Source organism: Carcharhinus amblyrhynchos, unplaced genomic scaffold (assembly GCF_965287045.1).
Source record: "Carcharhinus amblyrhynchos unplaced genomic scaffold, sCarAmb.v2.hapA scaffold_37, whole genome shotgun sequence".
NCBI lineage: Eukaryota > Metazoa > Chordata > Chondrichthyes > Carcharhiniformes > Carcharhinidae > Carcharhinus > Carcharhinus amblyrhynchos.
In genome coordinates, this window is record NW_027649778.1 from 3,551,013 (window position 1) to 3,567,164 (window position 16,152).

The 16,152-nt window shown below is 48.4% G+C and overlaps 2 protein-coding genes across 2 annotated transcripts in view; both read right to left on the bottom strand.

Moving 5' to 3' along the window:
- The window catches only part of pak4 (p21 protein (Cdc42/Rac)-activated kinase 4), a 156,155-nt gene extending 146,097 nt beyond the window's left edge, over positions 1-10,058 (bottom strand). Inside the window, exon 1 of the mRNA XM_080218151.1 lies at positions 9,997-10,058. The gene's annotated coding sequence lies outside the window, so the exon portion shown is untranslated. The remainder of the gene's footprint in view (positions 1-9,996) is intronic.
- Positions 1-16,152, bottom strand: part of LOC145362138 (alpha-actinin-4-like) — a 117,797-nt gene that overhangs the window by 50,001 nt on the left and 51,644 nt on the right. The window lies entirely within an intron of this gene.

Here is a 16,152-nt window from a genome sequence, read left to right on the forward strand (position 1 = left end):
GGTACAATTTTGTCTTTTAAAAAGCATTTAGACAGTTACATGGGTATAGAGGGATATGGGACAAGTGCAGGCAATTGGGACTAGCTTGGGATTTAAAAATGGACAGGTTAGGCCAAAGAGCCTGTTTCCATGCTGTAAACCTCTATAACTCTATGACCCACTCCTGACTCAGTATCATTAAGCAAGATGGCATTTAAAACTCTTCATGATACAATTCCACAGGTCAGACTCACTGAAAGCAGCACCTTACTAATCAGATACTAATGAACAAATCACTCAAAACACACGACCATTCCTGCTCCCAGCACTGAGTGTTAAATGCTGACGAGGGACATTAACACCTACCAGAGATTTAACACCTGATGTTTGATTATCTACCTTTAACAGGACAGGTGCAAAGTAAATCCTAAATCTGATTCCTTTTCCTCACTCCCGCTAACTCCCTGCAGCATTACAAAGTCCCTCTGTTACCTCAGCTACAAGCTTTAACATTTAGAACCAACCACAGGGAGCTGGCAATTACAGCTGTGCTCAGTCTCTTACCCACTCAACATCCATTTCCAGCACTGAGCAGGAGCCCAGGCTCATTTCAAAAGACAGCTGTAGCATTTGTGGTACAATCCCAGCCCAGGTGAACGCAACTAGGGATGGGCAATAAATGCTGGCCAGCCATGTCCCACAAATGAATAAAAGGAGTGTGAATTTGGTGGGGTCCTTTTCTCCATTACAGAATTAGGTTCGAGATAAGAGGGGAGAGATACAAAATGGTCCAGAGGAGCAATTTTTTTCCCCACACAGGATGGTGAGCATCTGGAACAAGCAACAGTAGAAGCAGGTACAATTTTGTCGAAATGCTTTTTAAAAGACAGGTAAGATGGGTATAGATGGACATGGGCCAAATGAGGGCAATTATCATAGAATCCCTATAGTACAAAAGGAGGCTATTTGGCCCATCAAGCCTGTACTGACCCCAACCCACCCAGGCCCTATTCCCGTACCCTACACATTTACCCTGCTAATCCCCCTGACACTAGGGTCAATATAGCATGGCCAATCCACCAAACCCACACATCTTTGGAATGTGGGAGGAAACCCACACAGACACGGAGAGAATGCGCAAACTCCACAGAGACAGTGACCAAGGCCGGAATTGAACCCGAGCTCCTGGTGCTGTGAGCCAGCAGTGCTATCCACTGTGCTGCCCTTGACCAATTTAGTGGTTAAAAACTGGGCAGCGTGGACAAGTTGGTTAACCAGCCCTTTATCTTGATGTTTCTGGGAGTTTGGTTGGACATTCAGGAGACAAGAGTGAACAGCAGGGCGGGGGGTGGATGTCAGTGGAGATTCACTGGCAATAAAATTTCTCTCTCTTTTCCAGCTAGAGACAAAGCAAAAAAATTGTAACCAAATGGACCTCAAGGTGACAGCCCTTTCCAAAGCTAAATATGAACAAAATATTAAGTGTCAGCTTTTTATAACTGTACGGGCCAGATTAAGCTTATTTTTCTCAACACCCTATAATTGCAACATTATTATAATTGCTGCTGTCGGTGGTGGTAGTAGAGGTGAACTCGCTGGGGTCTTTTAAAAGACTTCTAGATGGGTATATGGGATTTAATGGGATTGGGAGTTACAGACAGTTCTATGGCCCTGGTAGGTATGGATGTGATCAGCGCAACTTGTGGGCTGAAGGGCCTGTTTGTGCTGTCGTGTTCTATGTTCTATTATAATCTCCATCCTATCTTTTCCTTCTCTCTTATGTATTCTATGAGTGGGGCAGCACTGCTGCCTCAGCGCCAGGGTCCCAGGTTCGATTCCCAGCTCAGGTCACTGTCTGTGTGAAGTTTGCACGTTCTCCCCATGCCTGCATGGGTTCTCTCCGTGTGCTCCAGTTTCCTCCCACAGTCCAAATATACGCAGGTTAGGTGGATTGGCCGTGCCGAATTGCCCCTTTGCATCAGGGCAACTAGCTAAGGTAAATGCATGGGATTATGGGGATAGGGCCTGGGTGGGATTGTGGTTGATGCAGACTCAATGGGCCGAATGGTCTCCTTCTGCACTGTAGGGATTCTATAAACGGTATGTTTTATCCTACAGCACACAAGAAACAAGTCTTTTCACTGTATCCCAACATATGCAACAATAATAAAATCAAAACAGCACATTTATTAAGGCATTCATTTGTCACTAACAGAACTTCCAAGGTCACTGAAGTTTGCAGAGAGAAACCAAGGCAATATGAGTTGAGCAGCACATGAGCATGAGCTGGGGTTAGGATTAGGGGAATGGTGCTGGGGTGGGTAGTTTGCATTGCTTCTGAATAAAGCTTTGAACTATTTATTTCCATCCCAAACACTGCAGAAAAGTCTGCAGCCAAGTTCCGCACACGAGGACGGTCTCAACAGGGATCTCGGGTTCATGTCACACTATCTGTAACCCCCGTGACTTGCCTGGGTTTGCAAAACCTCACTTACTGTACTGTCTGGAGACAATACACATCTTTGTAACCTGTGATCAGTGCTCCTTCCACTCACATTGTCAGCCACTTCAGGTCTTGAACAGCAGGTTAGGTGTAAGGATTCGCATTCTAATCAGTAATCTCTAAACTGTCTATGCTTTATATGCTCTGTCTGAGGCCAGAACTCTCCATTCACCTGACGAAGGGGCTAACCCCGAAAGCTTGTGAGTCTATTATCAAATAAATCGGTTGGACTAAAACCTGGTGTTGTCAGACTTCTTACTGTGTTTACGCCAGTCCAACGCCAGCATACCCACATCAAAAGTCTGCACAACAGGGAATGCGGCTGGAAAGATAATGAAAGAGAGGACCATCTTAGGTCAGGGTGAGGGAGGGGCATCAGGACAAAGCAAACATCCACACCGACTGCAGATACCACACAACTGCTGACTAAAGCTGCAATGCTCCAGACCTCACCTTTCAAAATACCCCCCGATTTCTTTCATTAGTTTGGCAAAATTACTGCACGACAGAGGTGAGAGAAACCACAACAGAGGCGAGAGAAAATAGGCAAAGGCTACTTTACACCAAACTATAATCATGGAATCCCTATAGCGCAGGAGGCCATTCAGCCCATCAAGTCTGCACTGACCACAATTCCACCCAAGGCCCTATCCCCATAACCCCTTGTATTTACCCTAGCTAGCCACACCCCCTGACACCAAGTGTCAATTTAGCATGGCCAATCCAGCTAATCTGAAAATTTTAGGACATTAAGGGGCAATTCAGCATGGCTAATCCCCATGGCTAACTTGCACATCTTTGGATTGTGGGAGGAAGCCGGGGCAGCGGAGGAAACCCACATAGACACAGGGAGAAATGTACAAACTCCACACTGAGTCACCCAAGCCAGGAATCGAACCTGGGTCCCTGGTGCTGTGAGGCAGCAGTGCTAACCACTGTGCCACCCACAGGTACTCACTTCTGGGGATGTTTAATCTTGGGAACCATAAATATGGGTGACTAATTCAATCCAATAAGGAATTCAGAATTTCCTCACCCAGGGAATGGCAAGAATGTGAACTCACTCCCGCAAGGCATTTTTGAGGCAATTAGTATCGATGCAACAGGGGTAATTAGTCAAGTGAACGAGAGAGAAATGAATTTAAGGATATGCTGTTAGGGAGATATGAAATGGGGTGGGAGAAAACTCACATGGAACAGACACACCAGTAAAGACTAGTTGGGTGAAACAGTCCAGTTCAATGTTGCAAAACTCTCTCTAATGCTGAAAACAGAACCCAAAAGAGTGTGGATCACAATCTGGACAGAAGTAATTTTAAAAATGACAGGAATTTGGGTGAATGAGACAAATGAGGGTTTAACAGTGAAGTGTAGACAGAGTCAATGGATGGGAGGCTGGTTTGTGTAATGGAGTGGGCTATGTTCATAACTCTGTAGTTTCTTGTGGTCTCAGTCAGAGCAGCAGCCATACCAAGCTGTGATACATCTGGAAAGGATGCAGCATGGTGGCAATGTGGTTAGCATTGCTGCCTCAGTGCCAGGGGCCCAGGTTCAATTCCAGCCTTAGGTGACTTCTATGTGAAGTATGCACATTCTTCCCATGTCTGTGTGGGTTTCTTCCAGGTGCTCCAGTTTCCTCCCATAGGCCAAAGATGTTAGGTGGCTTGGCCATGCTAAATTGCTCCTTAGTGTCAGGGGGTCGCAGAGGGTAAATAAGTGGGGCTAAGGAGATAGAGCCTGGGTGCGATTGAGTCTGCACTGACAACAATGGGCTGAATGGCCTCCTTCTGCACTATAGGGATTGTATGATTGTCCTGAGGGCAACTCACAAGTCAAATGAGATTCTTCTGTTTTGATGTAAAATACTACAATTTAAGTTGGATCGGGTTAAAGCACAATTGTGACAAAGCGAAGCACATTAAACCCTGCCCTGCCCAAAATGGCTAAGCCACTGAACAACCCAGGGGTTCACTGCCCAGTCAGCACCAGGAGTTAGTGACTGACAGCTGGGGAAATATAAAGCAATGGACAGTGCCTGATCAAACTTTAGCAACAAAAGCTGACCAACACCCCTACTTTCTCAGGAGGCTCAGGAAGTTTGGCATGTCAGCTACAACTCTCATCAATTTTTACAGATGCATCATTGAAAGCATCCTTTCCGGATATATCACAGCTTGGTTATGGCTCCTGCTCTGCCCAAAGCCGTAAGGAATTACAAAAGGTCGCGAATGCAGCCTAATCCATCATGCAAACCAGCCTCCCATCCATTGACTGTCTACATTTCTCACTGCCTCGGGAAAGTAGCCAGCATAATTAAGGACCCCACGCACCCTGGACATTCTCTCTTCCACCTTCTTCTGTCAGGAAAAAGGTACAAAAGTCTGACATCACAAACCAACTGACTCAAGCACAGCTTCTTCCCTGCTGCTGTCAGACTTGACTAGACTTGCTACATACAGTTATAGCTAGGGTGTAGAGAAACTAACACTACATTCTGCACCCTCTCCTTTTCTGCTCCCCCATGTACTCTACGAACAGTATGTTTTGTCTGTATAGCACTCAAGGAACAACACTTTTCATTGTACTCCAATACACAGGACAATAAATCAGAAAACTCTTCCTAGAATCATAGAATCCTACAGTGCAGGAGGCCATTTGGTCCATCGAGTCTACACCAACTACAATCCCATCCAGGTCCTATCCCCACAACCACATGCATTTACCCTAGCTAATCCTCCTGACACTAAAGGGGCAATTTAGCATGGCCAATCCACATAACCTGCACATAACAGTGCAGAGGGACCTCGGGGTCCTTGTGCATGAATCGCAAAAACCCAGCCTGCAGGTGCAGCAGGTGGTCAGGAAGGCAAATGGGATGCTGGCCTTCATAGCGAGGGGGATTGAATATAAAAGTAGGAGGTCTTGCTGCGGCTGTATAGGGCATTGGTGAGGCCGCAGCTGGAGTACTGTGTGCAGTTTTGGTTGCCGCACTTACACAAAGATATTTTGGCCTTGGAGGGAGTGCAGAGTAGGTTTACTAGGCTGATACCGGAGTTGAGGGGCTTGAGCTATGAGGAGAGGCTGAATAAAATAGGCTTGTACTCGTTAGAGTTTAGAAGAATGAGGGGAGATCTCATTGAGACATATAAGATGATGAATGGGATGGATAGGATAGAGGTGGAGAGACTCTTCCCACTCAGAAAGGACAGTAGGACTAGGGGGCACAGCCTCAAGATAAAGGGGGGAGCAGTTTAGAACGGAGTTGAGGAGGAACTTCTTCACTCAAAGGGTGGTGAATCTCTGGAATTCTCTGCCCGTTGAGGTGGTGGAGGCTGCCTCGCTAGATAGTTTTAAGACGCGGGTTGATGGGTTTTTGATAAGCGAGGGGATTAAGGGTTATGGGGAGAGGGCAGGAATGTGGAACTGAGCCACGACAGATCAGCCATGATCTTATTGAATGGCGGGGCAGGCTCGAAGGGCTAGATGGCCTACTCCTGCTCCTATTTCTTATGTTTTTATGTACATCTTTGGACTGTGGGAGGAAACCAGAGCACCTGGAGGAAACCCACACAGACATGGGGAGAATGTACAGACTCCACACAGACAGTGACCCAAGCTGGGAATCGAACCCAGGTCCTTGGTGCCATGAGGCAGCAGCACTAACCACTGTGCTGCCTCAGTGTTTAGGTACAAGCCTAAATCTCAAATTTGGACCCACGCTCTGTGCAGTCGAGTGGATCACGGACACTTCCTGGGACTGACAATAGCTGCCAGAATCCCGCATTTTAAAAAAGTCAAAAATTCTCAACCACAATATGCATAAAGCTTAACTGACTCCAGTATTGAACTCAAACAGCGTTTTATTTTGGTGCAGTTTAAACCCAGCTCCAGATTAAGTGGATTCCAAGGAGATGGATTATCCTAAAATCTGATCCATGTTCTTCCCCTCCACCACCCTCCCTGCTGTTGCAGCCAGCCAGGACAGCACATGTGCTGGATAGGTTATCTAACAGTTGTCTGGCAATGTGGCGAATGTAAACAATAGGGAGATTAAATTCAGGCCTGTGAGCTCCGAACCAACCAGCCTCCCCATAATTAAAGCTCTCTTACCCCACCATTCAGGAGCCTGGCTTTGCTCGCTTGAGATCATTCCCAGAGATAAATAAACGAGAGACATTCATCAACTCAGGTGCTCGCTATTGGGTGAAAAAAGGCTGCACTGATATCAAATTACAAATCCCTGGCAGGACAGTGTTACCGTGGGAACAGTAAATAATTTCACAACACCAGGTTAAAGTCCAACAGGTTTATTTGGTAGCATGAGCTTCGAGCACCGCTCCTTCATCAGGTGAGTGAAGAGTTGCGTTCACAAACAGGGCACATATAGACACAAACTCAATTCACGATAACGGTTGGAATGAGAGTCTCAACAGGTTATCGAGTCTTTACAGGTGACTGCAGAGAGGAAGCCTTCAAGATACACAACAGTGCAGAATAACCAAGTTTTACCAACTCTCACAGGTGCACCATAGAAAGCATTCTTTCTGGTTGTATCACAGCTCGGTAAGGGCTCCTGCTCTGCACAAGACTGCAAGGAACTACAAAAGGTCGTGAATGTAGCCCAGTCCATCAAGCAAACCAGCCTCCCGTCCACTGACTCCGTCTACACTTCCTGCTGCCTCAGCAAAGCAGCCAGCATAATTAAAGGACCCCAGGCACCCAGGACATCCTCTCTTTCAACTTCTTCCATCGGGAAAAAGATACAAAATGTATCTTATATATAGAATCTATATCATATATAAAATGTATATATAGAGATGTCAGAAGTTGCAGCAAGGCAATAGATAGGATGCAAGACTGGGCAGAGAAGTGGCACATGGACTTCAACGTGGATAAATGTGTAGAGGTCCATTTTGGCGGGAGCAACGGGATGCAGGAGTACAATATCAAGGGTAGGAGTCTTAGCAGTGTTGAGGAGAAGGACCTTGGTGTCCAGGTCCATAGGACTCTTAAAATCGGCCTCACAGGTGGAGGATGTGGTCAAGGCGTATGGTGTACTGGCCTTCATTAATCAAGGGACTGAGTTTAGGAGTTGGAAAGTAATGCTGCAACTTTGTAAGACCCTTGTCAGACCCCACTTGGAGTACTGTGCACAGTTCTGGTTGCCTCGCTACAAGGAGGATGTGGAAGCTATTGAGAGGGTGCAGAGGAGATTTACAAAGATGTTGCCTGGATTGGGAGGCATGCCTTAAGATAGGTTGAGGGAGCTAGGTCTCTTCTCCCTGGAGACACACCTGATAGAGGTTTGTAAGATGTTGAGAGGTATAGATAGGGTGGATTCTGAGGCTATTTCCCAGGGCTGAAATGGTCTCTACAAGAGGACACAGGTTTAAGGTGCTGGGGAGCAGGTACAGAGATGATGTCAGGGGTAAGTTTTTCACTGAGGGTGGTGAGTGAGTGAGTGAGTGAGTGGAATCAGATGCCGGTGGTGGTAGAGGCAAACTCACTGGGGTCTTTTAGGAGACTTCTGGATGAGTACGTGGGATTTAATGGGATTGAAAGTTATAAATAGGCCTGGTAGGTATGGTTGTGTGCAACTTGTGGGCCGAAGGGCCTGTTTGTGCTATGTTCTAAAAGTCTGAAGTCACATGCCAACCAACTCAAGAACAGCTTCTTCCCTGCTGCTGTCAGACTTTTGACTAGACTTGCCTTGCATTAAATAGATCTTTCTCTACACCCTAGCTATGACTGTAACACTAAATTCTGCACTCTCCCCTTCTCTATGAATGGTATGCTTTGTCTGTTTAGCATGCAAGAAACAGTGCTTTTCACTGTATGTTAGTACATGACAATAATAAATCAAATCAAAGTTCCACACAGATGAGGATGGCCTCAACCAGGATCTTGGGTTCATGTCACATTATCTGTAACACCCATGACTTGCCTGGGCTTGCCAAATTTCACTAACCATCCTGGTTTGAGAGAACTCACACCTCTTTAACTTGTGCTTAACCCTCTCTCCAGTTAAAACTCACATTCCAACCATTATCTCGTAATTGATTGTGTCTATATATGCCCTGTTTGTGAACACAACTTGTCACTCACCTGATGAAGGAACAGCACTCCAAAAGCTCATAATTCCAAATAAACCTAATGGACCTTAGCCTGGTGTTGAGAGACTTCTTACCTCAGTCCAACACCAGCATCTCCACATTATGGTTACCATGGGAAGGCACAGCGACTCCTACATTGAGCAAACTAATTTTGAAATCCTAGGAAGCTTACTAGAGTCAGTAAGTTCAGTGTTCAACTCATTAGCAAGTGAATTCAATGCAGATAAGTGAAGGTGGTGCAGTTTGGTAGGAAGAATAATGACTGATAAAGAGGCAGAACAATGTAAACGAGCACAGATAAACAAATCACTACAAGTAACAATGACTATTATTAAAACCATTAAAAAACTGTGCCTCATTCTGGAAGGACAAAACCAAGCAGAGAATTTACATTAAACTTGTGGTCTAGCCAAGGCTCAATACATTTAAAGTTTGTGTCACAAGTAAGCTCACATTAAAACTGGCCTACATGCGACTCCAGAGCCACCAATATGTGGTTGACATTCAACTGACCTCTGTCCAAAAGCAACTAGGGATGGGCAATAAATGCTGGCCAGCCAGCAGCGCCCATGTCCCACAATTAAATTAAAGGAAAAAAAAAATCAACCTCAAAGCTCCTGGAACTGAGGGCCTGTGAATTGCATCATCTGGTCAGCAAAACAAAATAGGAACCAGAAAGCCTTGCACATCGAGGGGAGTCTAAAACTAGAGGGAATAGGTTTAAAGGGGAGAGATACAAAAGGGTCCAGTAGGGCAATTTTTCCCACAAAGAGGGTGGTGAGTGTCTGGAACAAGCTGCCAGAGATAATAGTACAGGTAGGTACAATTTTGTCTTTTAAAAAACAGTTAGACAGTTACATGGGTAAGATGGATGTGGAGGGATATGGGCCAAACAGAGGTTATTAGGACCCACTTGGTGGTAATAACTGGGCAGCATGGACGAGTTGGGCCGAAGGGCCTGTTTCCATGCTGTAAACCTCTGACTCCATCAACAAGAAAACAGAGGGACATCCTCAACTTTTAGTTTATGACAATCAGAACTGAAGTGGGGGGCGGGGGGCGGGGGGCGGGGGGCGGAAGCAGCTTCATTCTCATTAGAAATTTAGAACATTTGGAATGAATTAAGAAAAATGTTCCATTTTTAGGGAACACCCATGTGGTGTGGGAATAAATGTAGCTTTTTTTTGCCTTGTTCTTCCTCTCCTGGGCGCGCAGACAGAGAGACACACACACACAGAGGGACTGCACCTTGTAAAGGCAGTGGGACTATCGCACTGTACAACACACATTATAACAGCGTTTGAAAGCAGTTTACCAGCAGCTTGTCACACTGATTTTCCGTCTTAAAACGGCAACGAAAACACAGATGGGACAACGTTTAGACAAAAAAAAGAGACAAACCTTTTACTTGTTCCCCCGTTCAGGCCACCTCCAGTTTGCTAGTCTCTCCGGGCGAATGAACTGAACTGCAAATCCCATCAGGGTTTAATGAGAAGGGAGCCAGGGAAACCACCCACTTAATCCTGACCACTCGGATATTCAGAGATGCCCCACCCCCCCCCAGGCACAGCTGTTCTAACTCAATCCCTTTCACATCACCACAGTAAAACACTGGCCCTTCCTCCCCCGCCCTCCTCATTAAACCTACATCCCATAAATCAGCAGCTTTTGTTGTTTTCAGTCTGGGCCCCACTCCAGACACTTATAAAGTTCGCCCTCTACTCCCTCTCTGCCACCCCATCTTCACAATTCACTTCCCAATTCCTTCCCCCCCGCCACGCTGCTCCATTCCCTACCTCATGACCCCCCCCCCCCCCTCACTTCTGCCTTGAGATGCCAGCTCCCCTTTTATTTATTTGTTCACAGAGGTTGCACACCACTGGCTAGGCCAGCACTTACTGCCCACTCCAAATCGCCCTCCAGAAGCCACTTTGCGTCACTACAATCCATGTGGCGTAGGTACACCCACGGTGCTGTTAGGGAGGAAGTTCCAGGATTTTGACTCAGTGACAGTGGAGTCTTGCTCGACATCTCTCCCTCCTGCTTTTCTCAACTTTTATTTCCTTTTAACCTCACTCCTTCTTCAAGAACGTAGGAATTAGTAATGTATTCATTTCCTGTTACAGTTAGTGGGAGCTTGCTGTGCACAAATTGGCTACTGGCTACATTACAGCAGGGATTACACGTCAAAATTCATCGTGTGAAAAGTGCATTGGACCCCCCACCACTGCCAACATATATGAAAAAATGCAAGTTCGTTCTTTTGAACAATTCCCCAATACCCTTCATTCATCTATGTCTCTAACAGGGTCATGATGTGGAGATGCTAGCGCTGGACTGGGGTAAACACAGTAAGAGGTCTCACAACACCAGGTTAAAATCCAACCAGTTTATTTGGTAGTTAACGCCACTAGTTTTTTGGAGCGCTGCTCCTCACCTGACGAAGGAGCAGCGCTCTGAAAGCTAGTAGTGCTTACTATCAAATAAATTGGTTGGACTTTAACCTGGTGTTGTGAGACTTCTTACTGTCTCTAACAGAGTGTCATGGTGACACAATGGTTAGTACTGCTGCCTAACAGCACCAGGGACCCAGGTTCGATTCCCAGCTGTCTGTGCAGAGTCTGCATGTTCTTCCCACATCTGCCTGGGTTTCCCCCGGGATGCTCTGGTTTCCTCCCACAGTCCAAAAGACATGCTGATCGGGGTGAATTGGTTATGCCAAATTTTCCCTCAGTGTACCCGAACAAGCAACGGAGTGTGATGACTAGGGAATTTTCACTGTGGCCTAGTGGCATTATCACAAGACTATTAATCCAGAAACTCAACTAATGTTCTAGGGACCCGGGTTCGAATCCCACCATGGCAGATGATGGAATTTGAATTCAATAAAAAAAACAGGAATTAAGAATCTGCTGATGACCATGAAACCACCATCAATTGTCGCAAAAACCCATCTTGTTCACCAATGTCTTTTAGGGAAGGAAATCTGCCATTCTTACCTGGTCTGGCCCACATGTGACTCCAGAGCCACAGCAATGTGGTTGATTCACAACTGCTCTCCAAGGGCAACTAGGGATGGGCAATAAATACTGGCCCAGCCAGCAACACCCATGTCCCACGAATGAAAAAAAATGCAAGCCAACTTGTGACGCTAATAAATAAACCTTAAAAGAACTTTATTTCTCCTTTAAACCGTAACCTCATTCTGGCAGCAAAATATTTCAACACACGCACTATTAAAACTGCACTGTCTTGTTCATTTCACTCTCCACATGATTCCACTATTTTTAACCAACTGAAGACATCAAAACATTAAATCAAATCCAGAATATCCTCCAGCAGTGGATGTTTTTGACTGTCAAACTTGGTTGGTTTGTCGTTTCATACATATAACCCAGGCTGTTAATTCCACTCGAATGGTTCGAGAACTCTGAAGACAGACACTCCTGTAACGCACCATCTGTCAACGCTTAAATGACCAGCTCCCTGCCTGCAATGTGACTCAAGCCTGGTTTTGCCCTGAGGGTGCGCAACCTGCCTCAATTAGGAGAGCCACACCATATAGCTCCGTAAAAATATACAGCAGGTAAGAGGCCATTTGGCCCATTGTGTTGATACTGGTTCTCTCACAGCTTGGTATGGCTCCTGCTCTGCCCAAGACGGCAAGAAACTACAAGATGTTCTGAATGTAGCCCAACACATCACGCAAACCAGTCTCCCATCCATTGACTTCCCGCTGTCTCAGCAAAGCAGCCGGCATAATTAAGGACACCACGCACCCCGGACATTCTCTCTTTCACCTTCTTCCGTTGGGAAAAAGATACAAAGTCTGAGGTCACGTACCAACTGACTCAAGAACAGCTTCTTCTCTGCTGCCATCAGACTTTTGAATTGACCTACCTCGCTTTAAGTTCATCTTTCTCTACAGCCTAGCTATGGCTGTAACACTACATTCTGTACTCTCTCCTTTCCTTCTAGTATGCTTTGTCTGTATAGTGCATAAGAAATGATACTTTTCATTGTACACTAATACATGCGACAATAATAAATCAAATCAAATAAAGTCCAAGCTGGTTCAAGTCCACTCCATCTCAGCTCTGACAGAGGGTCACCCAGGCTTGAAACTTTGGCTCTATTCTTTCTCCACAGATGCTGTCAGACCTGCTAAGATTTTTCTAGCATTTTCTATTTTTGTTTCAGAATCCAGCATCCTGCTTTTATCCGTCCCACTCTTCCTTTCCAGGCAGGGAGTTCCGTCTCCATTACAATCTACGTTTACACGCAAACCCTGTACATTTCAATTCTTCCACCTACCTCGGTTATTTCAAACCCCCTTGACATTCGACCCTCCTCGCCCTGGAGCTGGCCCTAGCCAAGTTTGTATCCTCTAACCATCCTACCCACCTGTTTTAATGGCTCCAGTGACTCAGACGCCACATTCTATTCATCGAAAATATCTTCTATTGCCAACTACACCATCAAGTTTTCCTTAAAAGGAACAGAGGTGCTGGAAAAACTCAGCAGGCCTGGCAGCGTCTGCGGGGAGAGAGTTACGTTTCGAGTCTGTTTAGCTCCTCGTCAACAGATCATAGAGTTTTACAGCACAGAAAGAGGCCCTTCAGCCCATTGTGTCTCTGCCGACCATCAAGCACCTAACCTAATCCATTTTCCAGCACTTGGTCTATAGCCTTGTATGCATCTAAATGCATACATACTCATCTAAATGCTTGTTGTGGGTTCCCGCCTCCACCACCCTCTAGCAGCGAGTTCCAGGTTCCCACCACCCTCTGGGTTAAAATGTTTATCTTCAAATCCCCTCTAAACCTCCTGCCCCTTACCTTACATCTCAAAAAATCTCCATTAATTTCTCAATCACTTTGTTCTGCTTGATATAAAGTAGCATCTGTCCCCACACCCCACTCCGCTCTCTTTCCCCTGCTTCCCAACCCACAACTACCCCTTACCCACTTCCTTTCTCCCTCCCTACCTTTCCGTTCGTTTGACTCCAATTGGATCAGCCCCAGGGAGACCGCTGGCCAGACAGTAATGACAGTAAAAGTCTGACGAAGGGGCTAACCCCGAAAGCTTGTGAGTCTATTATCAAATAAATCGGTTGGACTAAAACCTGGTGTTGTCAGACTTTTTACTGTGTTTACGCCAGTCCAACGCCGGCATACCCACATCAGACAGTAATGGACATGTTTCAAAACCCAGAACATTCCAGAACAGAAAACGCTGGAAATATTCAGCAGGTCAGGCAGCAGCTGGTGAATGGTCATCAAACTGAAAGGTGAACGCTCATTCTCGCTCCATGCATGTGTGCTGCCAGACCCACTGAATATTCTCTGTTCATATCTCCAGCACCCGCAGTATTTTGCTTTTGCATTCTTGAATATATCGCACATTTGTAACTTTACCAATTGTTGTGTATCCCAATTCACAGCAGCCGTCACTCCGAGTTACATCTGCAATTGCATAAAGTGCATCTCCAGCCACCCCCCTCCCTCATTCCTTCCCACCCCCCATTCCCCTGCCTTTTATTCACTCCTTCCCCATCATTCCCTCCCACCTTGCCCATTCACCCCTTCATTCTCCCTTCAACCCCCATTCCATCCTCCCGTCTCAGTCCCACCCCCATTCCCCCCTCCCCTCATTCCCTCCCATTTGCACCCTCAATTTCTCACCCCTCCTGCCTCGTTGCCCCCTCATTTCCCACTACCTCATATTGAAGATCGAAGGAAGGTAGGAGATGAGGTCCTTAATGCAATTACTGTCACTAGAGAGGTAGTGCTTGATAGACTAACGGGACTGAAGGTGGACAAGTCCCCGGGACCGGGTGGAATGCATCCCAAGGTTCTCCCTCCCCCGTCCCTGCCTCCCTCATTCGCCCCTCCCTCCCTCATCCCCCCCTCCCTCCCTCATTCCCCCCTCCCTCCCTCCCTCATTCCCCCTCCTCCCTCCCTCATTACCCCTCCCTCCCTCATCCCCCCCTCCTCCTCCTTCCCTCCCTCCCTCATTCCCTCCCCCCTCCCTCCCTCCCTCATTCCCCCTCCTCCCTCCCCCTCATTCCCCCCTCCCTCCCTCCCTCATTCCCCCCTCCCTCCCTCCCTCATTCCCCCCCTCCCTCACTCATTCCCTCCCTCCCTCATTCCCCCTCCTCATTCCCCCTCCTTCCCTCCCTCCTCATTCCCCCCTCCCTCCCTCCCTCCTCATTCCCGCTCCCTCCTCCCTCCTCATTCCCCCCTCCCTCCCTCCTCATTACCCCCTCCCTCCCTCCCTCCTCATTACCCCCTCCCTCCCTCCCTCCTCATTCCCCCCTCCCTCCCTCCTCATTACCCCCTCCCTCCCTCCTCATTACCCCCTCCCTCCCTCCCTCCTCATTACCCCTCCCTCCCTCCTCATTACCCCCTCCCTCCCTCCCTCCTCATTCCCCCGTCCCCTCCTCATTCCCCCCTCCCTCCCTCCCTATTCCCCCGTCCCTCCCTCCCTCCCTATTCCCCCGTCCCTCCCTCCCTCCCTATTCCCCCGTCCCTCCCTCCCTCCCTATTCCCCCGTCCCTCCCTATTCCCCCGTCCCTCCCTATTCCCCCGTCCCTCCCTATTCCCCCGTCCCTCCCTCCCTCCCTATTCCCCGTCCCTCCCACCCTCCCTATTCCCCCGTCCCTCCCACCCTCCTATTCCCCGTCCCTCCCACCCTCCCTATTCCCCCGTCCCTCCCACCCTCCCTATTCCCCCCTCCCTCCCTCCCTATTCCCCCCTCCCTACCTCCGTCCCTCATTCCCCCCTTCCCTCCCTCCCTCATTCCCCCCCTCCCTCCCTCCCTCCCTCCTCATTCCTCCCTCCTCATTCCCCCCTCCTCCCTCCTCATTCCCCCTCCCTCCCTCCTCATTCCCCGTCCCTCCTCATTCCCCCGTCCCTCCCTCCCTCCCTATTCCCCCACGCTCCCTCCCTCCCTCCCTATTCCCCCCACCCTCCCTCCCTCCCTATTCCCCCCACCCTCCCTCCCTCCCTATTCCCCCTCCTCATTCCTCCCTCCCTATTCCCCCCTCCTCATTCCCCCTCCCTCCCTCCCTCCTCATTCCCCCTCCCTCCCTCCCTCCTCATTCCCCCCTCCCTCCCTCCTCATTCCCCCCTCCGTCCCCTCCTCATTCCCCGTCCCTCCCTCCCTATTCCCCCGTCCCCCCTCCCTCCCTCCCTATTCCCCCCTCCCTCCCTCCCTCCTATTCCCCCCTCCCTCCCTCCCTATTCCCCCCTCCCTCCCTCCCTATTCCCCCTCCCTCCCCTCCTATTCCCCCTCCCTCCCTCCCTATTCCCCCCTCCTCATTCCCCCCTCCCTCTTCCCCCCCTCCTCATTCCCCCCTCCCTCCCTCTTCCCCCCTCCTCATTCCCCCTCCCTCCCCTCCCTCCCTCCTCATTCCCCCCTCCCTCCCTCCCTCATTCCCCCCTCCCTCCCTCCTCATTCCCCCTCCCTCCCTCCTCATTCCCCCTCCCTCCCTCCCTCCTCATTCCCCCCTCCCTCCCTCCTCATTTCCTCCCTCCCTCCCTCCTCATTCCCCCC